A 23,296-nucleotide genomic window follows, 5' to 3' on the forward strand; every position below is an offset into this window, starting at 1 on the left:
AAATTAAAATAATAATAAAAAATTAAAAAAGAAAGTGGAGATGTAGTTGGTGCTGCGATTGCCAGAATAAGAGATAGAATAAATTCTCTATTATGAATTCTTTGTTTGACGTTTTGGTGATTAGTCTAATGGACTGCTTTTTTATTTTCAGAAATTCTTTCTCCATTACTGCCAGTAGCCACTCTTCTCAGGTCATTAAACAATGGCTTGTGGAGATTAGTTTTAGAGGACAGTCATTAGAAACACCGGCTCTGAAGTCAGAAAGCTGGAGTGACTTTATGTTCCTTAGGTTTCTCATCGATAACAAGGTAAAAATAATGTTATCTACTGCTTTATTGTGAGAATTACACATGACATTTGACATACCACAAAAGTTGGCACATCAAAAATGCTCAGCTATTGATGGCTAATGACTATTAGGTATTGTCTCTGATGATCTATCTCCTCTGCTTACAAGTAATTAGTGGACAGACTATTAGGTATTGTCTCTGATGGTCTATCTGCTCTACTTACAAGTAATTGGTGGACAGAGTCATCCATAATTTAATGTTAGTGCTGCTTATGTGATTTCCAGTATTTGGGTGGAGAACTATTTATCAAAGCCAAGAACGGTGTGTTCTGTTTCTGTCATGTTTACCCAGTCATTAAATAACCACAGTGTCTGTCTCTGGCTTTATATTACTCAGTAGTTCTATGATTTAATTGTTGAAAATGATATCTGTTCCTAAATTATGTACATAGAGTCATTCTCCCAGTAGAAAAAGCAGGACTCCACCCATATATGTCACTCTATTCAGAAACTTTTATCCTAGATTTTGTTCCTGGTTCAAATACAATTACTTTGGTTTCTATAATTTTAGGGTAAGATTGCTTTGCTCTTACACTATGCCAAATATTATTTCTTTTTCATTTTTATCTGCTAGATCCATCTGATCTTATACTCTCTCAAAACTTTTGCTCTAGCTCTAATCACTTATATTTAAGAACTAACAATTCTTCTGTGGGAAGTTTCACTTTCCTGCTTTTTCCCATTTCAATTCACATGGGATGCTACAAAGTATTTCACCAAACATACCAATTTGTTCATGAATATTTCTCTTAAATTTCCCCACTGTCTCATTTATTCATGGATCATGATGCCTTTAGCTTGGAGTTAGGGGATACTCTAGGATTATATGCTTAAATATAATAAAATAATTTGTTGTACTCTCACCATTCTTGGCTAACCATAATGTGATATCATAATAGCTGAAAGTTTAGCCAAGTATTTTAATTTCAAATAAATTGCTATGTGTTGAGGATGGTTCTAATTCAAACTGGAGCAGTTAGTTTTTACTCTCTTTTTTAAACATTTTATTTTTTAATTTTACTGGGGTGGCATTAGTCAACAGGAATATATAGGTTCCATGTGTGGGTTACTAATTTACAAAATATGTATGTAGGACCATGTGCCCACCACGCAAAGTCAAATCTCCTGTCACCTCATATTAGGACCCCTTTCCTCCCCCACCCCCACCCTCTGGCAACCACGTGGTTGTTTGTGTTCATAAGTTTCAGTTTTATATTCCACATATAAGTTAAATCATATAGTTCTTAGCTTTTTCTGTTTGACTTATTTCACTTTGCATAATGTTGTCAAGGTCCATCCATGTTGTTGCAAATGATGCTATGTCATCCTTTTTTATGGCCGTGTAGTACTCCATTGTGTATACGGTATATACCACATCTTCTTTATCCACTCCTCCATCGTAGGGCACTTTGGCTGTTTCCAACTCTTGGCCACTGACTCTCTTTTTAAGTAGTGTGGTTCTGGATTAGAAATATTCTGCTTATTATTTTTTCTCCCCAATTAGGTAATATTACATTGATTTGTCATCCTTTTTTAAAATTAAAAAAATATTTTTGTGAATCCTCACCCAGGAATATTATTTTCATTGATTTTTCTTTTAAAAAAATTCCTATTGTTGAAGTATTACATATGTCTCCTTTTTCCCTCATTGACCTCTCCCCTCCCGCTCCCGCCCTCCAGCACATACCCCCATCCCCTAGTGTCTGTGTCCATTGGTTATTCTTATATGCATGTATACAAGTCCTTTGGTTGATCTCTTACCCACTCCCCAACCCTCCCTTTGAGGTTTGATGGTCTGTTGGATGCTTCTGTGTCTCTGGATCTATTTTTGTTCATCAGTTTATGTTGTTCATTATATTCCACAAATGAGTGAGATCATGTGATTTTTATCTTTCTTCGACTGGCTTTTTTCGCTTAGCATAATGCTCTCCAGGTCCATCCATGCATTGATTTTTAAATATATATATTTATTGATTTCCGAGAGGAAGGGAGAAGGAGAGAGAGATAGAAACATCACTGATGAGGATCATTGATAGGCTACCTCCTGCATACACCACACTTGGGATCGAGCCCGCAACCTGTGCCCTGACTGGGAATCGAACCATGACCTCCTGGTTCATAGATCGATACTCAACCACTGAGAAATGCCAGCTGGGTTTTTTTCCATTGATATTTAGAGAGAGTGGAGGGGCAGAGAGAGAAACATCTATTTGAGAAAGACATCAATTGGCCACCTCCTGCACATGCCCCAACCTGGGGGTAGGGGTGGAGCCTGCAACTGGGGTATGTGCCCTTAACCATAATGGAACCTGGGACCTTTCAGTCCGAGGGTTGACACTCTAACCACTGAGCCAAACTGGCTAGGGCTTGGGTGTACTTTTTCAATATTTTGCTGGTCACATAGAACATACTCCTGTTAAGTAACCAGTATCAACAGCAGACCTGAGTTGCAGTGTAAAACTGATCTAGTCCATATTGCTGGTACAAGAAGAGACATGATTGGACTATCCTTTCAGTCCATTTCTATCTACAGGGAATCAGATAGGATAAGTAGAGAAAATGTTTGTTGTCCACTAGACAACATTTGGACAGTTAGCCCCAATGTGGCAAGATGGGGGAAGGAATTGAATTCTATCAACCTCTTTGGAATTCTTGCATTAGGTTCAGATTAATAGACACAGTATCTTGCTTTAGATTATCAGCCTCTGGAACCCTCAATTGATTTTACTGATATTAATAATCAATGTTGGCAAAGTGGTACAAGTCACAACTACCCCAAAATTCCTTGGACCCATGTTTACAAAACAACACTACTAAACAATGTTTCATGCCTTTATCTGGGGTTAGTGCCATGCAGGAACTTTAGAAAAACTCTTTAGTCTGATTCTTGACCTGCTGGAATTAACTGTCACATTACAGTCCTCCACCCTGATCTGTTGTCAAGATCTTTTTATGACAAAACAATTGTCTTTATTGTGATAGAAGTTAAGATGCTTTAGAATTGAAGTGTACACACAAGCTTTAAACATTTGCAATAACCAGTGAAGAATTGGTGTGGATTTAAACAGAAACCAAACCATTTAACAATACCAGCATAAATTTTGTTATATTTTTATACTGACTTTATAATTCTCTTGCCTCCCTGACTTATAGCTATCTGAACTTTAAGGTATACATCTGCTGAATGATAATGAACCATAATCAACCTGCTATTAATCAAGTCTACATTCTCCTTAGGCCAATTCTATCCATAAGGACAATGTCCTGGGAAACAAAAAACAGAGAACATAGCCACATTAATATTTTTCTACATAGTCATATTAGAGCTCCCCTTTTTTCATTCATTTTGAGAGTGCAGACCACTTGTGGAAGTTTGTATTTCATTCAGCTAACTTCTTGGCTCTCCATAAAAGGAAAAGGTTTTGCAACAAGCATCTGCATCCAAGCTAAAACAGAATATTATTCTCTTGTTCTAAGCCTCTCTCTAAGCCTCAGCAGAACTATTAGATATTCCCTTTGGTAAAATCCATTTATTGGCTCCTTTCTCCTCAGCAATAGTTTCACCTTTCTTTCATTAATCATTAATTTTAATCCAAGCCTTTCTTTCTGGAGCAGATCCCTCTGGTTCAGCCACTGGGCTAGTCCACATAATTGATAGTAACATGAAACATGGTTGGATTTCCCCTTCAGTCCATTTCTTTCTTCCTTTCTTTATTTTTTAAATATATTTTTTATTGATTTCAGAGAGGAAGGGAGAGGGAGAGAGAGATAGAAACATGGGAGAGAACCATTGATTGGCTGCCTCCTGCAGGCCCCCTATTAGGGATCAAGACAGCAACCCGGGCATGTGCCCTTGACTGGAATCAAACCCAGGCCAGCACTCTATCCACTGAGCCAAACCAGCTAGGGCCCACTTCTAATTACAGGGGGTCAGATTGGAAAAGTAGAGAAAATGAGGCTATCTTGTTCACTAGGCAACAACAAACAAACATCTGCACAGTTAGCCCCGATGTGGTGAGGACCTAATTCCGGGTTCATCCATTGCTGTCTTCTATGTCCTCATATGACAGAGAGCTAATAGTTTTAATTTCTGATTAGGTAACATGTCTATGCAAAATTCATGCATCACTTAATACCTAAACTTATTTTCATCATACTTACTTAATGTCTACCAGAATTATGCCATCTCATGACCTAAATTTGAATAGTCACAGTTTTAGTTTGCTTTGAATTCTGAAAGATCTCCAGGAAGTAAGCTATATTTGCTTTTTTAAAAAAAATTATGAGTCCTAGCCAGTGTGTCTCTGTTGGTTGGGCATCATTCCATGCACCAAAAAGGTCTCTAGTTTGATTCTCAGTTGGGGCATATGCCTGGGTTTGGGGCTTTGATCCCTGGCTGGGGCATGCAAGAGGCAGCTGATTGATGTTTCTCTCACATCAACATTTCTCTCTCTCCCTCTCTCCCTCTTCTTCTCTTCCTCCCTTCTTCCCTTTCAAATCAGTAAAAAAACAAACAAACAGATTTTGTATCATAGAAATGCACACTAGCCCTAGCCGGTTTGGCTCAGTGGATAAAGGGTTGGCCTGTGGACTGAAGGGTCCCAGGTTCGATTCTGATCAAGGGCACAAGCCTTGGTTTCAGGCTTGATCCCCAGTAAAAGGTGTGCAGGAGGCAGCTGATCAATGATTGGTCTCTCATCATTGATGTTTCTATCTCTCTCTTCCTCTCTGAAATTAATAAAAATATATTTAAAAATAAATAAATAAATGCACACTAGAAACTTATGTGATCCTATTAACCAATGTCACCCCAATACATTTAATAAATAAGTAAGAAAACTTTTGGTATCAGGGGAAAAAAAGTTTCACAATCTTCCTAGGACCCCTGCTGGTGCCCAGATGTCTTCAGCCATCAATCACCTCTTGCTCCTCCCATTTCCCTCTTCCCTTGATATAAAAGAAATCTAAATTCTGTACTTTCTAAAGTTGGTTTTTTAGATTACTAGTTTGCCATCTTTTTGGCTTGCTGACTTTCCAAATAAAGTCACTTCTCTCCCCGCAAAAAAGAAATTACAGGTATTAAAAATATGGGTTAGCCCTAGCCATAATGGCTTAGTGGATAGAGCACCAGTCTGCAGACTGAAGGGTCCCAGGTTTGATTCAGGTCAAGGGCACATGCCCAGGTTATATTCTCAATACCTGGCAGGGGGCGAACAGGAGGCAGCCAGTCAATGATTCTCTCTCATTATTGATGTTTCTCTCTCTCTCTTCCTCTCTGAAGTCAATTAAAGTATATATATCCTTTCTAATAAAAGGGTAATATGCAAATTGACCATCACTCCAACACACAAGATGGCTGCCCCCATGTGGTCAAAGATGGCTGCCCCCATGCGGACACAAGATGGCCGCCACAAGATGGCCAGCAGGGGAGGGCAGTTGGGGGGACCAGGCCTGCAAGGGAGGGCAGTTGGGGGCGATCAAGCCTGCAGGAGAGGGCAGTTAGGGGTGACCAGGCCTGCAGGGGAGGGCAGTTATGGGGGACCAGGCCTGCAGAGGAGGGCAGTTAGGGGCAAACAGGCTGGCAGGGGAGCAGTTAGGCATCAATCAGGTTGGCAGGGGAGTTGTAAGGGGGTGATCAGGCTGGCAGGCAGAAGTGGTTAGGGGCAATCAGGAAGGCAGGCAGGCAAGCAGTTTGGAGCCAGCAGTCCTGGATTGTGAGAGGGATGTCCGACTGCCTGTCTAGGCCCGATCCTGATAGGGTCGGGCCTAGACGAGCAGTCGGACATCCCTCGAGGGGTCCCAGATTGGAGAGGGTACAGGCTGGGCTGAGGGCCACACACCCCTGTGCACGAATTTCGTGCACTGGGCCTCTAGTATATATATATATTTAAATATGGTGCAAAATAGTCTTTTCAATAAATTAAGCCTCACACATTGCTGGTGGGAATATAAAGCAATACTTTGGAAGTTTGGCAGTTTCTTTTTTTTTTTTAAATATATTTTATTGATATTTTACAGAGAGGAAGGGAGAGGGATTAGAAACATCGATGAGAGAGAATCATGGATCAGCTGCCTCCTGCACACCCCCTACTGGGGATGTGCCCGCAACCAAGGTACATGCCCTTGACCGGAATCGAACCTGGGACCCTTCAGTCCACAGGCCGACGCTCTATCCACTGAGCCAAACCAGTTAAGGCTGGCAGTTTCTTAAAATTTAAATATACCTACCATATGACCCAACCATTCCATTCCTAGGTATTTACCCAAGAAACATGAAAGTATATATTCATACAAAGGCTTATGCACAAATGTTCCTGGCAGCTCTATTTTTAATAGCTCAAACTAGAAACCCAAAGGTTCATGGATAAACAAAGGGCAGTAATACAATAGAATGCTACACAGCAATAAAAAGGTATGAACTATTGATATATAAAACGGGGATAAATCTCAAAATATGCATGCTGAGTGAAAGAAGCTAGACAAAAAGGAGTACATATTGCATGGATCCATTTATATAAAAGTCTAGAAAATATAAAATAGTCTATAGTTCTATAAACTAAGATCAGTGATTGCCTGGGAAGGAGGGGGCAGAATGAACAGGACAAAGGGATTATGGAAATAACACTTGGGTGTGATAAATTAGTTTTCTTGGTTGTAGTAATAGTTTCATGGATGTATACAGATGTTAATATTTGTCAAATTGTACTCTTCAAACTTTTGCAGTTTAGGTTTACTTCCGTAAGATTATTTTAAAATTCTAGATCTTTGCCCTAGTTGTTTTTGCTCAGTGGTTAGTGTTGTCCCATGGATTGAAGGGTTGTGGGTTTGATTGTGGGTTCAATTCCGTCAAGGGCAAGTACCTCGGTTGCAGGCTCCATCTCTAGCCCTGTGCATGCGGGAGGCAACCAATTGATGTGTCTCACATAGATGTTTCTGTCTCTCCCCTTCCTTTCCACTTTATCTAAAAATCAACGGGAGATCCCTAACCGGTTTGGCTCAGTGGATAGAGCGTTGGCCTGCAGACTGAAGGGTCCCAGGTTCGATTCCAATCAAGGGCATGTACCTTGGTTGTGGGCACATCTTCAGTGGGAGGTGTGCAGGAGGCACCTGATCAATGTTTCTCTCTCATCTATGTTTCTAACTTTCTATCCCTCTTCCTTCCTCTCTGTAAAAAATCAAAATATATTTTAAAAATAATAAAAATCAATGGGAGAAAAATTCTTGATATTTTGCATAGATGTAGAGACTCCTTGGTGAAAAAATGGTAGTTTTAGTGAGCCTCACTTTATACAACAGATTTATGAAAACTTATATTAAGCTAAATATGGAAAAACAAGGTAATTTTTTAAAATAAACATTTTTTATTGATTTCAGAGAGGAAGGGAGAGGGAGAGAGAGATAGAAACATCAATGATGAGAGAGAATCACTGATCGGCTGCTTCCTGCACACCCCACACTGCTAGATCAAGCCCACAACCTGGGCATGTGCCCTGACCAGGAATTTCCTGATTCATAGGTCAACACTCAACCACTGAGCCACGCTGGCTGGGCAACAAGGTAACATTTTTTTAATGTATTTTATTAATTTTTTTATAGAGAGGAAAGGAGAGTAATAGAGAGTTAGAAACATTGATGAGAGGAAACATCGGATCAGCTGCCTCCTGCACACTCCCCACCGGGGATATGCCTGCAACCAAAGTACATGCCCTTGACCGGAATCGAACCTGGGACCCTTCAGTCCGCAGGCTGACGCTCTATCCACTGAGCCAAACCAGTTAGGGCAAGGTAACATTTTTAAAATATCAAGAACACTCCTTCTTTATGCAGATAATTCTTTCTTCTTTCAAATTTTAAAAATGTACATATAAATTAATTTTAAAAAAATATATTTTATTGATTTTTTATAGGGAGGAAGGAAGAGGGAGAGAGAGCTAGAAATATCGATGCGAGAGAACAAAGATCAGCCGCCTCCTGCACACCACCCACTGGGGATGTGATCACAACCAAGGTACATGCCCTTGACCAGAATCGAACCTGGGACCTTTCAGTCTGCAGGTCGATGCTTTATCCACTGAGCCAAACCAGTCAGGGCCAAATTAATTTTTTAAGCATGTACATTTCTATGAGATTTTATGCATGCATAGATCCTTATAACCACAGACAAGCTACAAAACAACTGAACACCTGAAAGAATTTCTCCTGCTGCTCCTTTGTATTTAGACCCTTTCCCACACCTATTTTTGGCACTCACTGATCTGTATGAATTCTATTCCTATATTTATGCTTTTCTTTTTCTTTTTTAAAATATTTTATTGATTTTTTACAGAGAGGAAGGGAGAGGGATAGAGAGCTAGAAATATCGATGAGAGAGAAACATCGACCAGCTGCCTCCCGCACACCCCGCACTGGGGATGTGCCTGCAACCAATGTACATGTCCCCGACCGGAATCGAACCCGGGACCCCTCAGTCCGCAGGCCGATGCTCTATCCACTGAGCCAAACCGGTTTTGTCTTATGCTTTTCTTTAGATGTCATATAAATGTAATCAGACAGTATACTGTATAGTCTTTTGATATTGGGTTCTTTCATTTAACATAATGCCTTTGTGATTCATCTATGTTGTTTTATCAATAATCCATTCCTGTTAATTACTGCATAATCCATTGTATGAATGAACCACGATTTATTTGTCCATTTATCTATTGAATATTTGGATACTTTCCAGTTTTAAACAGTTATCCTATCTAATAAAAGGGGAATATGCTAATTGACCACCTCACCCTCACAAAGATGGTGGTGCCCACAGCCAATACGAAGAGATATGCTAATTGACTGTCACACCCTCAAAATTGGTGGTGCCCACAGCCACAAGATGGCAGCACCCAGTTCCTTCAGACCCGCTGGGGCAGCAGGTGCACAGCATGGCTGGGCTCCGCACACCCGCCTCCAGAGTCCCCCAGTCCCCTAAGCCCCCAGCCTCCCAGGGCCGGCCCGAGGTGCAGGAAAGCCTTGAATGGTGGCTGCCCAGCCAACGCCCAAGGTGCAGGCAAGCCTCAATGGTGGCTGCCCAGCCACCCAGGGCCTGCCCGAGGCTCAGGTAACCAGGGCCAGCCGAAGCTTGTGCTGCTGGCAGTGGCAGCAGCAGAGGTGTGATGGGGCATCGCCTTCCCCTGAGCGCCGAGTCACCCCCCGCCCCTGAGGGCTCCCGGACTGTGAGAGGGGGCAGGCCGGGCTGAGGGACCCCCCCTCCAGTGCATGAATTTTCATGCACCAGGCCTCTAGTTCTATATAATGCTTGATTGGGATTTTAGGATCAACCCAATCAAGGTAGTTCACCCACAGGCTGGTAAATTCATGCTTGGCTGGCTGTTGGGGAGGCTTTTGTTCCTCTCCACAAGGGCCTCTTCACAGGGCTGTTTGAGTAGAGTGGCATGGAGACTATCTTCCCCCAGAGTAAAGCAATCAGTGTCTTTATGACCTAGTTTCAGAAGTCACACACCTTCAGCTGTCTTCTACAGGTCAGAGTGCCCCTGATTCACAGGGCTGGAGGAGACTACAGAGGCACCTTAGAAGCTGAGCTACCAGGGATCCTAACATCTTGATTTTCCAGTCATTCATAAAGCAAGTACTGATCATTTTGCAATAACCCGTACAAGTCTAGTTTTGTACCATACTGTTTTCTTAAACACAACTGTGTTGTCAAACACATATGTGCACCTGGTGCACTCATAAAGGCCCTCTGCTGCAGGGTCAGCCCATGAACTTCATCCGGGCACGAGATTCCACTTCAAACTCTCTGAATTTGAGTCAAGTTCAAGAATTGCAGAGTAAGGGCCAAGAAGCTTGACTTGTACTTTGAATCTGTTATTTAACTAGGAAACACTTTTTTTTTTACCAGAAACCTTTAATTTTCTAGTAACATTTACCTGTGTTCAAGCACTTTAATTAAAAAGCTCTCGCAGATTATACTAATTTTCTCAAGTTGACTCAGGTAGTTGAGATGATTAACATTCAAATGGCTGAGGTAGAAGTCTGGACAGGCGCAAAAGTCACCCAGTCAGAGTGAGAAAGACAGCTAACTTTCACTTCTCCTGCAGGACAGGCCAAGAGGCACCTTTGTGAAACCTTTCTTGGAACTCCACTTTCACCACTGGTTCTATTTTAATTAAGTTTGTCAACGCATGGACCTTAAGAAAACAATAGAGGAGCCCTAAACATTTTGCCAAATTGGGAGATTTCCTGGACCCCAAACGTTTAGCAGTGAGACTCAGGCCAGAGTGGGAAGCACCAACTTGGTCTAAAAAGACGGTTTTTACTCCACAAACAGTATCCTTATTCCAGCACCTAAGGTCAAAGTATCCCAGGCTTAGGCTGGCTGCCTAACAATCTTAGATGGTTTCACTTTAAGTGAAATAGGATCCTGTTTTCGACCTCACAGCTTTCCCCTTCCAGTCCCCTGCTCTCTCGCTCTCTCGACCAGCAAGTCGTCTTTTGTGACATCTTCCTTTCAATACTCCTTTTGAGCCTCATTGTAGCCAGCTTCCTGGGTGTAAACATGTGAGGGTAAAGGGGATCAATAAATGCCACATTCAACGTCCTTTTGTATCCAAGACAAAATCCTCTATGTCCCGTTTTCACCTGGCCCCGAGTTTTGGTCAAAAACAATCTCCGTAGTGGTGCCCTGTCTCGGCGGACATCAACCTGCGCCCACCTCCACCCGCGCTATTCTAAATCTGAAGACTCCAGTCGGGGGACAGCCATCCGTTTAGGCAAACAGGGACGCCCGGTAGAGGAAACAGTCCACCTCGGGACAAACCAGAGGCGACGACGTGGGGGCCGTTCAACCTCCGCGAGGCCTCGCCCCATTCAACCGGAACTGCAACTGCCGCAAATCAGTCCCACGAATATCGCGACGCCCGCGCCCGTCCCGCCTCCCCCCCCCCCCCCGCGACGCACTGCGCAGGCGCGGAGTTCGCGCACGCTCCGCAGACCCGCCGCTGGGGTCTCGAGCAGCTGCAATCTGTTGCGCCGCCGCCCGCGGGAGCGGGCAGATCCGGGTCTCGTGGCTAATAGTGACGTGGTCAGTCGCACCAAAACAGAGGAGGGGAGGAAGCCCGAGGCCAGGAGCCGCCGCCGCCGCCGCGTTCCGGAAGCCCCAGGCGGTCTTTTCTGCCGAGCCGAGCTCCCGGCCCCCATCCTCCCCGCCCCGTCGGTTGTTTTCTGGGCGGGTGAGTGTCTCTCCTGCGGCGGCCCACCTTCTCCTCACCCCGGTTTTTCCTGGGGCGGGGGGCGGGGGGTCCCTCCGGCTCTCGCGGACTGCGGTGGCTACGACCGAGCGGGACTGCTGCTCGGGGTCGGTGGTTCCCGGCCGGGCTGGCGAGTCTGCCCGGGAGAACCCCGCTGCTGTCGAGCCCGGGTTCCCCCCCTCCCACCCCGCGATGAGCGAAGGCAGAGAGCCTGCAATTTGGCTTTTCTGCAGGAAACCATAGTCGGGGCTTGGCAGGAAAGTGGACGATAGCCCCGGGTGGTTTTATTTTCTAGGGCGAGACAGTTAACTCGGGTGGAGGCGTTTAATGGAGTAAACGAAGAGAGGGAGTCGTTAACGTAGCTGGTGGGAGAAACCCACAAATCCTGAAACTCACACTATATCCTTTACCCCTGGTTTTCAGCCCTGGCCAGGTTTAAGGAAGGCACTGAGATGCGTCCTTTGTTGGGATGGATGAGACAGGAAAGCTGCCATCTAGAAAGCGGGAGCTTTTTATCCTGTATTGTGTTGCGAATTTAAAGGATTCCCTCCCCCCCCCCCCCCCGTTTGCTCAGTAAGTGGAACCAGAGCTGACAGTGAAGAGGTAGCACAGATTGTGTGCGATAAACTGATGACAGGAGTGCCTGAAGTCCCATGTTGCCGTGGAAAGCCGAAGTTTTCCAAAGTGGCTGTTTCTGTGCGATGTGAAGATGTTAGCCCAGATGACGTTGGTTAGCCGGAGAGAGTCCATAGCCTGTTTTTGGTTTGTCCTAGTTTGCAAAACCGAAGCTGTGGCCTTAATATCTTGGGTTTGCATCAAGAGAGTCGGATGAGCTTGACGCACATATTCACCTGTGTTGGTTGAAGAGAGGCCGTCCAGTTTTGGGGTGTTATTGTCAGAAATCGTTGGCAGCTATGCCCACAGTAACTTGGAGGGCAGTGACTGTCTCGACTGTTTTTAAGTCTCAGTAACTGTCTGAGCTGGTTTAGTCTTGAGAACGCTTAGGAAGCGTTCTCGCTGCCCATTTCCGTGGAGGAGGCTGAAAGCGTGTGTTCCACTTTGGGGGGTGACTGGCCACGAAGATTCCTCCGGCGTAGCCTGCTGCCAGCCCGGCCACCATCCGTGGCCCCCCTCCCCCCAGGACACCAAGGAGACCTGAAGACCAAACCTCCTTTTTGTCCTAACTTGGTTTTTAAAAAGAACCCCCACCCCCAACTCATTAATTGAAGTGTTTCTTTGGTAAACAATAAGAAAGAAAAACAGGAGTATGTGCTAATTGATTGTCCCTTATCAAATCCGGGAAGAGTTCTTAATGAATTTAGACTACTACCTTGCAGGGGACCTACTTGTGTGGACCTCTGCTTGACAAATTTCTTCCTCCTGCGAGGGCAGTTGAGATATTTTTTCGTTCTTTAAAAAAAAAAAAAAATTGATTGTAGAGAGAGAGGAAAGGAGATGGAGCAGGTGAAGGAGGGAGAGAGAAACATCGAGATCCGAGATCCGGGACGGGGACCAAACCCACAACCTGGGCATGTGCCCTGACCAGAAATCGAACCCATGACCTTTTGGTGCTCTGGAGCAGTGTGGGCAGCCGGTGGTCGGTGGTCCGTGAGGTCCGAAAGGTTGGTGACTGCTGCTCAGCTATCTGAGCCACACTGGCCAGGGCTGAAATGTTTTTCTTAACACCACAGGTGGAGTCCTGTTGAATTAGTTGTTTTCTTACAGTTCTTTTTTTTTTTAACCTTTTATGCTAATGCATAACTGAATATTTTTGCTTACACAAAATAATTTGTGATAATTGGGGAAAAAATGTTGGTTGAGGCATATAAACAAAGAAAAAGAAAAAATAATCAATATTCCTGCCACCACCAATGTTAGCTGTGGTTTATATCCTTTCAGACTTCTTTTTGGCATTTATACATATATCTAAAAATTTTATTTGTTGATTTCAGAGAGAGGAAGAGAGAAAGAGAGAAACTTCGATTTGTTGTTCCACTTATCTATGCATTCATTGGTTGCTTCTTCTATGTGCCCTGACTGGGAATTGAACCCACTTCCTTGGCATATCAGGGCACTGCTCTAACCCAGTGGTCAGCAAACTCATTAGTCAACAGAGCCAAATATCAACAGTACAACGATTGAAATTTCTTTTGAGAGCCAAATTTTTTAAACTTAAACTTCTTCTAACGCCACTTCTTCAAAATAGACTCGCCCAGGCCGTGGTATTTTGTGGAAGAGCCACACTCAAGGGGCCAAAGAGCCGCATGTGTCTCGCAAGCCGCAGTTTGCCGACCACTGCTCTAACCAACTGAGCTACCCAGCCAGGGTGGAATTTATATATTTTATACAAAAATGGTTTACAAGAAAAGCTGTCACCTGCTTTTTCGGATGTGGACTTTTGGACCTTAACTTTTAAGGACTATTCACTGTATGTTTGCCAGACCATAACAATAAAAATGATGTTTTTAAAAGATTTCCTCCCAGGTATTTGTGGTGATACAAGATTTAAGAAATTAGTATGCGTTGTGTGGCAAAGTAAGGCCTTTCTAGTTTAACTGTCGGAAGAGCAAGCACAGAATAACTTGAGTTGACAATATGGAAGTTTCAAAAGTGTTTGCTATTTTAGCGATTTGATTCAGGTAGAGGTTTAGTTCTATTTCATAGTCACAGTATGCTCCCAATGCTGACCAGCTGTCCAGGCCTGCACTAGTAAGATCCTGAAAGATTTACTTTATGAATCATACTAAGTATGCTTTATTGACATTGAATCTTGGATGTGTGCTTTATGGGTGGTGCCAAAAGAGAAGGAAATGTCCACTTCACCTCAGGTTCAAAGGATAAGTACATATTGCGAAGTACCCCAAATATGCTGCTAACCCTTTTGGTTTCCATTAGTCATAAATTTACCTAAAACCTTTAAACCTCTATTTTCATTCTGTATCTCTTGGGTAAAATCAGTCCCAGATGCTAACTACTCATTATCTGATTAACTCTTTTTCTTTGATTTGCCTCAAGTTATAGTGTTTAATATATATTCTAGATTTATCCACTTCTTCCCACCTTTACTGCCACCACCTTTGCCAACTATCACCATCTCCGACCTGGCCTTCTGCAGTAACCTGCTGGTCTCCCTGCTTCCACTTAGGCTTTTTATGGTTCGTTCCTCTTACTACAGTCTAGAGAAGATCTTAAAATGTAGATCAGATTTTGTTGCCCCTTTGTTGAAAGCCTCCCGTCACATTCAGAATAAAATCCAAACTCCTTACTAAAGCTTGCCAGGCACTACCTGTTTGGCACTAGATCAGTGTGACGGAGCCTGGCCACATCTGTTTCTTCCTTTGTTCCAGCCCCACTAGCTTTGTTCCTGGAACTTGCCTGGCATGCTGCTGCCTTAGGGCATTTGCACTTGCTTGTACCCTATGGCTTCACTACTCTTATCCCAGATCATGCTGCAAATTCCATGATATAATTCAGCTCTTAGTTCAGATGTTGCCTCTTCAAGGAGATTGCATTGCATTGACTTCTCTTGTTTTCTGCATAACAGTTGTCACTATTTGGAATTTCCTTTTTTTAAATATACATTCAGTCTCCCACACTAGAAATTAAACTCTGAAAATGGGGACATGTCTTGTCTTTTCACTGCATAGTAGGTACTCAATGAATGTTGGTTGAATGAATGAACTTGGTGAATATGTCTGTGTTCCTCTTGAATGTACTGTTCCATTTGAATGTTTGTTTCCATAGTTGGGCACGTATCGGTAGAAACTGCAGTTAGGTAAAGAACAGTTTGGCAGTTTGAAAGCCATTCTGAAGGAGGGCTGAAAATTATTTGAGTCTGACATTAAAAAACAATTACCTGTCTGAATATCAATAATAATGGCATTTACTATTTATGGAATGTATATGTCAGTCCCTTTATTTCCTTTATATTAAGTTTACCTGACATATCAACCCTCCAAGTCAGATATTGTTATCCCTAATTTACACTGGAGGAAACAGACTCTGGGTATTTAGGTAAGTTGCCCAAGGTAAAGCTACTAGTACTGTTGGGATTCAAGCTCAATTTTCCCTTGACACAAAGCTCATGTACCTTATATTACAGCAGTATTCACTAGTCTTTTTGACTGACAGAATCATGAAAGTTGTGTTAAATAAATCTACCTGTTTTAGCTATCCGAATATGCTAGTAGCACGACTTTCATGAATTGTTTTGTTCTATTTAAATTTAAATTGGCTACGCATTTCTAATAGCCCTTCCCGCACCATTTTAAACAAAAGACATGTTTGTTATTGAAAAGCTACAAAGGATAGTAATATATAAAGCCAACAACAACAAAATACAATCCAGTCATTCAAAAGTCATCTCTCCACATATTTCTTTACAGTGTTTTATTTTTTAAAAATTCATCTTTGGTGTAAATGAGAAATAATATTCACTTAGATTTGTAACAATTTCTTGTTTGTTTAACTTCATGAGTTTTATACCATGGCCTTAGAAACTTTCTAAACTTGATTTTAACTGGTCGTATTTTATAAGATATTTTGAATAAACTGGTTTAATTTTGAAGATTAATGTAGTTTCTAATTTTCACCATTATACTAGTAAATATTGTGCTGCACCATGGTAGTTTTAAGTAGTTAACCCAAGCTCTAAATAATTAGAGCAACCAGTCTAATTACAAAATAAGTCATATTTAAAACATTGTAGTGATTTGAAGTGTGGTGATTTTAATAGTAATTTAACAAGTGTATATACCATACATATACTTGCAATACCTAGAAGTTGCTTCTGAGGAGAGGAGAGTACCCTTTACTTTTGCAGTTTTATTATTTTTTTAAATCTTTCTGTGTTTGAATTTTAAAACTATAAATGTGTATTACTTTTAAAATTAAATTAAACTCTTTGGAAAATTGTTAAAATTTTTAGGTGTATAGTAGTGTTTATATTTTGTTTATAACATTTCAAACTTCAGTGCATTTGTTCTGGGGAAAGTTACCTTCTTGTTGCTTATTTTCATATTGACTTTTCATTTCCTTTTTTTAAACTTAGGTCAAAGCATTGATGTGAGTCTCAGCTTTGTAAAAATACAGGATGAAGCTGGTTTTTTACTTGACTACACTCATTGAGAAGTGTAACAGGTGCAGCACTTTTCAAAATTTGACAGCTAATAAAGGTTCTTTAAATCAAGTTAGGGATTCCGTAAGCATCTTCATGGTATATGCCCCAGACCTAGAGATCAGTGTTCTGGCTGCTACCTTTTTTAGCTTACAATATACTTTTCAAAAAACAAGTTAATTTAACATAGTATGTATTGTTTGCTTTGTTACTCTTAGCAAAGGTAATGTGGAAGAAACTGACTTGTTTGACATTTTGAAATCTTTGGTGTTGAAGTTTCTAGGCTCTAGCATGATTGAGAGAGGATGTAAGTTACATGAGTTGGGAGAGCAGTAGCCATAATTCCTTCTGCTCAAAAAGTCATGTAGGCAAGCAAATGAATGAGAATGATACTGAGAATAGATTCTACTCTAATTTACCTGAATGATGTAGTAAGTCAGGCATAAACTTGTAACATTACTTGTACCTCACAGTTTCAGAAGACACTAGTACTTTGTAATACAGCTGTTGAAAAGTGCTTTCTTAACATTTATGAGCAATTTATATACACTGTGATTTGTGATAGTATGGAATTTTTATATAATCTTCTGTTGAATTTTTCTGTTTCTACCTTATGAAACATAGACCCTGAGTTTAAATGTTGCAATTCAGAGTATTTCTACTAAGTACTCTTTTATTTTTTTATTTTATGAAATGCATATGTAATTTTCTTTTCTTTTTTTGACTACTGAAGACTCTTGAGTAGAAATTTAGAAGACATTCTCCGAATATGAAACTTTGGGTTATGCTATTGAATGTAAACAAAGATGATTCAATTGAAAAGTTTTCTTTTATTTAGCTACTTATAATACATGTTTACTCCTGGACCTTGAGAGAATGTTTGGGATTGTACAGGAGTAAGGAACAGCCAGGGAAGGATAGGAAGTTTTTAGGTGAGAGACCAAGATTTAGAACAGAGACTTCTTTCTTCCCTTTCTCTTTTATGCCCAAGAGTGATAGCTGAGCCCCAGGGGAATACAAATGCTCTAAAGCAGTATACAGAGAACTTGGCTGAGGGTTGAAGATACATTTCAAATCTAAGGGCTTAGACTTGAATTGGCCCAGAGCATTTTACAGTTTAGAAAGCACTCTTTCAAATTCTCACTTGATCCTTGCAACAACCCTTTAAAATGAATAGTTTCAGTTAACACTCCGATTTTATAGTTAGAGAAACTGAAGTCACAGAGGGACTAAGTAATTTATCCATTCTTAGTAGTAGTGCCATAACTTGAATCATTTATCTAAGATGTATTCTTTCTGCTGTCCCATGATATTTTAGCAAGTGTTCCCTAAGGTAATTCCTAGAATACGATCAAATACTGCTAAGGAAGAAGGGGTCACTGAGGAAAGAAAGTAATGTCTAAGCCATAGGAAAACAGGGTCATAGTAACTGGGAATTTCTGGAAGAGTGGTGGCAACCCCCAGGTGGCCCTTTAATAGAGGCTTGTGCTGCAGAGACATGGAGGAGTTAAGGAGCTAACAACATTCTTGATGACCTTGAAGAGTTACTCTTAATAGCAATGTGAGAAGGTTGAGAGAAATAGTTCTCCTTTTCTTTGAACTTGAACTTTCTCCAGACAGATTATCACAGAAGTCATTTGTCTGTGACATTTATTTTGGCTAATGATATTGCTATATAATTATTATCATATGAGTTAATTATAATTAAGAATCTTGTAATTCAGAGTATTTCTACTTCTCTGGCTCTCTTGGAGGAAGGGGCTTTTTTATTTTTTCTATATCCTTCTCGTAACTCTTTTGCCAGTTACTTAGTCCCCTGAGGACTTACCAGCAATATCCTTTTCAGGAAAGGAGAAGTGAGAGAAGACATGGGTTTGAATCCCACCTCTGCTGCGTGACTCTGGGAAGTCACTGGAGCTTTATGAGCATCAGTTCTTTCCTCCTTAAATGAGAGGTTGAGAACTGATGCATCCCCACAGTTTTAATAGTACCGCTTGTGAAGTTGTCATTTGTAGAATCTGAATAAATGAAGACTTGACATCCTCTAATCTACGTGTGACCTATACAATGAAACCTTGCACAGGCTTTCTGGTCACGCTGACCTTGTTTCCTCTATACATTCCCACTCTTCTCTATGGAAAGAAAACATTTTGGAATTCTAGCAATTTCTGACATATGATTCACTTTCGTGGTTTTACAACTCTGGAGCTCTAATCAATAGAATTGATGCTTTTTCTAGAAATGCTTTTTCTGAGTTCCCCATTTCACTGGCCAGCATCTCTATTTTCTAACTTGTAAAAACAATGGAAAAAATATCATCGGATGAGGATTAACAAAAACATCTAAATTAGTTTTTCTGCATTCAAAAATTTTTTCTGATTATAGGAGTTAATATATGATCATTATATGATACTAGAGGCCTGATGCATGAAATTAGTGTAAGAGTAGGCCTTCCTTCCCCCAGCTGCTGGGACCCGGGCCTCCCTCGCAGCCCTGGCTTTGTCCAGTCTAATTAGCATATTACGCTTTTATTATTATAGATTTATTAAAATGAACAAAGTAAAATCATGTTACCAAGTCATAACCAATTTTAAAGTTTGGGTATATTTTCTTTCAACTTTTTCGAGTGTGTTTTCCTGTGCTTTTTTATACTTAGTGCAAGTGCTGTGCTTATTTGTTAAAATATATTTTTATTGATTTCAGAGAGGAAGGAAGAGGGGGAGAGAGATAGAAACATCAGTGATGAGAGAGAATCATTGATTGGCTGCCTCCTGCATGCCTCCCCCACTGGGGATTGAGCCTGCAACCCGGGCACGTATCCTTGACCAGAATTGAGCCCGGGACCCTTCAGTCTGCAGGCTGATGCTCTATCCACAGAGCCAAACCAGCTAGGGCTCTGCTTATTTTTTTTTATCTTTAGTATACTTTAATATTGTATTGTGATCATTTCCCCATGTCATGAAAGAAAATGAAACATATGGCTGCATAATACATCATTTTAGTTTTTGTTTTTCTTAATTCTTTGTCATCCTGACTGGAACTCCCTTTTTTCCTTGTTTTTTACTATTATAAAACTATGATAACCACTTTTGTACATCTTAGATTTTTTAAAATAGAACCTTAGAGGTGGGATTATGTTTGGGATGTTGAGAAAGTTCTAGAAAGAAGAATTGATTTCTTATTTACTGGGTTGTAATATTTATTATCTCATCCTTCTTCACCTTATTTCTGTTTGCCATCCCAGTATGCATCCAGTCTTTGATTCTGGATGTGCTTTGGGAAAAAACCTAAAACAAAACTTGTGTTAGCCCCCCTTGTTTTTTTCCTTCTGTTTGATATGTATTTTAAAAATGAATTTTTAAATGTATTACCATTTGCCTTTATTTTAAACTCAATTTGACAAAACATTATAGCAACATTAATAGTTGGTATGTACACTGTTGTTTTACTATTTTGATTCTCTTAATTCAGGCGTCCTCAAACTACGGTCCGTGGGCCACATGCGGGTGTTTTTGCCGTTTTGTTTTTTTACTTGAAAATAAGATATGTGCAGTGTGCATAGGAATTTGTTCATAGTTTTTTTTTAAACTATAGTCCGGCCCTCCAACGGTCTGAGGGACAGTGAACTGGCCCCCTATTTAAAAAGTTTGAGGACCCCTGTCTTAATTGTTAAAGCTTCCAGCAGAGGGTGAATAGGGGAAGGGAAAGGTACAATTTGTGTTAGGGTCACCAAAGGAGAAATGCATGAGGTCAAAGTGGTAAGGGATTATAAATTTACTAGAGGCCTGGTGCACGAAAATTCGTGCACTGGGGGAGGGGGTCCCTCAGCCCGGCCTGCCCCCTCTCACAGCCCGGGAGCCCTCAGGGGATATCCTACTGATGGCTTAGGCCCGCTCCCCATGGGAGCCTGGCCTCCCTCTGCGGGAGGTGACTGGGCCAATCAGGGGAAGGCACCGTCCCCATCACCCCACTGCTGCGCCTCTGCCAGCTGCCATGGCTGGCTGCCCTTGGCCCTCGCAGTCACTGCGGCTTTGTCCGGAAGGACATTCCACTGTCTGGTCTAATTAGCATATTATGCTTTTATTATTATAGATTAGGTCATCTGGAGACCAGATGGGCTGAGCCCCCAAATGGCGCAGCACCCAGGGACAGGGAGTCAGAGATTTTAAAGGACTCTAGGCAGGCTTTTTCTCAGCGGAGAATTCTCTGGGTGGGTCCTGATTCTGGGCAAGTCCAGAGGGGAAGGTACTGGGCTTAGCAAATGGAATGTGGTCTAAGTGAAAGGGAATGTTGGTTGCGAAATGATCTTAAAGGTCAGTTTCCCGGGGCCGGGGGTGTCAGTTCAATTATTTGATCAGACCTATTCCAGCCTTTTGATTTTATGGAATAGGGTCAGAGGTCATTGCTTCCGTGCTTCCTGTTGAGGGGGGGTCATTTAGATCATAAGCAGATGGACTTTGATTGTAGTTGGCTGGAGCACTGTATAGATTCCTCATGGTTGGAGTGAGGGGTTATAGCAACATGATTTCCCTGAGAGACTGGTTGGTGAAGGTTCAAAAGTGGTCCAATTTATATTCTTTAGCCAATAGTCCCATGAATTTGATTAATGTTCTCTAATCTATGAGGCTCTTTCTGTTAATTTTTGGGTGGCATCCCTGACTAGGCCAGACTGAAAAAACTGTCATGAACCATATAATCAAGCAAGGTACCAGGCTTTTTCTTTATTTTTTAAAAAATAAATCTTTATTGTTTAGATTATTACAATTGTTCCTCTTTTTTCCCCCCAGAGCTCCCCTCCACCCATTTCCCACCCCACCCTCTGCTATTACCCCCCCCACTGTATCCACAGGTGTATGATTTTTGTCCAGTCTCTTCCCGCACCCCCCACACCCTTTCCCCCCTGAGAATTGTCAGTCCACTCCCTTTCTATGCCCCTGATTCTGTTATATTTACCAGTTTATTCTGTTCATCAGATTTTTTATTCACTTGATTTTTAGATTCAATTGTTGATAGATATGTATTTGTTCATAATTTTTATCTTTACCTTTTTCTTCTTCCTCTTCTTAAAGAATACCTTTCAGCATTTCATATAATACTGGTTTGGCGGTGATGAACTCCTTTAGCTTTTTCTTATCTGTAAAGCTCTTTATCTGACCTTCAATTCTGAATGATAGCTTTGCTGGGTAGAGTAATCTTGATTGTAGGTTCTTGCTATTCATCACTTGGAATATTTCTTGCCACTCCTGTCTAGCCTGCATAGTTTCTGTTGAGAAATCAGCTGATAATCATATGGATGCTCCCTTGTAGGTAACTAACTGTTTTTCTCTTGCTGCTTTTAATATTCTCTCTTTGTCTTTTGCTTTTGGCATTTTAATTATGATGTGTCTTGGTGTGGTCCTTGGGGAAGTTTTCGGTCACTATTTCTTCAAATAGGTTTTCAGTATCTTGCTCTCTCTCTTCTTCTGCGACCCCCATAATTCGGATGTTGGTACACTTGAAGTTGTCCCAGAGGCTCCTTACACTATCTTCATATTTTTGGATTCTTTTTTCTTTTTGCTTTTCCATTTGGGTGTTTTTTGCTTCTTTGTATTTCATATCTTTGACTTGATTCTTGCAATCCTCTAGTCTGCTGTTGGATCTCTGTATATTATTTTTAATTTCAGTCAGTGTATGCTTAATTTCTAGTTGGTCCTTTTTCATATCCTTGAGGGTCTCGCTAAATTTATCAGCCTTTTCTAGAAAATTCTTCAAAAATCTTATAACCGTGATTTTGAACTCTATATCTAGTCATTTGCTTTCCTCCATTTCTTTCATTTGTGACCTGTTTCTTTGTCTCCACCTTTTGGCTGCTTCCCTGAGTTGATAGAGTGACTTTGTGTGCTAGGTGTTTTATAGGGCCCAGTGGCTCAGCCTCCCCAGTTACCTGAGGTGGACACTCTTAATGAACCCCTTTGTGGGCTGTGTGCACAGTCTTGTTGTAGTTAAGCCTTAATTGTTGTTGGTATCACTGGGAGGAATTGACCTCCAGGTCAATTGGCTGTGAGGATCAGCTGTGTTTACTCTGGGAGAACTTCTGTGCTGGAGACACCCTTATGAGACAAGACTTGCAAAAGCCTCTGTGCTCAGCTTGGATGGGGCGGAGTCTCAGGGTGGAGCAGACAGCACTGGTTTCCCGTTAGCCCTGCCCTAAGAGGCCCCTGGGTTTCAGTGTCCCATGGTAATCACTGCAAGCACCTCTGAGAGAAAGCCGCCCTCGAGTTTCGCCCGCTGCCAGACAGTCCAGTTTCTCCCCGTATGAGTCTGCATCCCCAGAATCTTGCCCGGAACTGGAATTCAGAGCAGTTGGGAGCTTTTGTCTTCCTCCCAATTGAGAAAGCCAGCCGCGTACTCAAGTTGTCAGCACTCTCCACGCGCACGCCTCCGTACCTCTACCTTCCGCAGTTCCTCTGAGTCCCAGTGAGCTTTCCTCTTTCCTGACAGTCCAGTTTCTCCCCGTGTGAGTCTGGGACCCCAGAGTCTCATCCGGAACTGGAGTTCAGAGCAGTCGGGAGCTTTTGTCTCTCTCCCGATTGAGAAAGCCAGCCG

General features: G+C 41.7%; 1 protein-coding gene across 2 annotated transcripts in view; it reads left to right on the forward strand.

Annotated features, from left to right (window-relative positions):
• The first annotated feature begins 9,894 nt into the window (after positions 1 to 9,894).
• Positions 9,895 to 23,296, forward strand: part of SMIM14 (small integral membrane protein 14) — a 56,108-nt gene continuing 42,706 nt past the window's right edge. The window contains exon 1 of one of the 2 annotated variants that reach the window (XM_054729451.1): positions 9,895 to 9,970. The gene's annotated coding sequence lies outside the window, so the exon portion shown is untranslated. Of the gene's footprint in view, positions 9,971 to 11,322; positions 11,578 to 23,296 lie in introns of those variants that run through there. The other variant, XM_008140231.3, reaches the window with a different exon arrangement.

Source organism: Eptesicus fuscus, chromosome 2 (assembly GCF_027574615.1).
Source record: "Eptesicus fuscus isolate TK198812 chromosome 2, DD_ASM_mEF_20220401, whole genome shotgun sequence".
Classification (NCBI taxonomy): Eukaryota; Metazoa; Chordata; class Mammalia; order Chiroptera; family Vespertilionidae; genus Eptesicus; species Eptesicus fuscus.